A 230-nucleotide genomic window follows, 5' to 3' on the forward strand; every position below is an offset into this window, starting at 1 on the left:
CCAGGAAGCCTCATCCGAGACTGTCTATAAATCCACAGTTGTAATGGACTGTGGTTTCGCATGCACGTTTGTGCGCACGTGAGAGAAGGGTACGGCGCTGGGTTGAAGCCAGTTCTCTTAAATTTTCAGGTGCTATGAAAAAAAATCACATTTCATTAATAAAATTTCACTGTTAACAGTAAAACAAATGAACAAAAAAATACCAGCTGAGTTAAATGCCATCCCAAGCA

The sequence above is a fragment of the Pygoscelis adeliae genome, unplaced genomic scaffold (genome assembly GCF_000699105.1).
Source record: "Pygoscelis adeliae isolate BGI_AS28 unplaced genomic scaffold, ASM69910v1 Scaffold121, whole genome shotgun sequence".
Lineage (NCBI taxonomy): Eukaryota > Metazoa > Chordata > Aves > Sphenisciformes > Spheniscidae > Pygoscelis > Pygoscelis adeliae.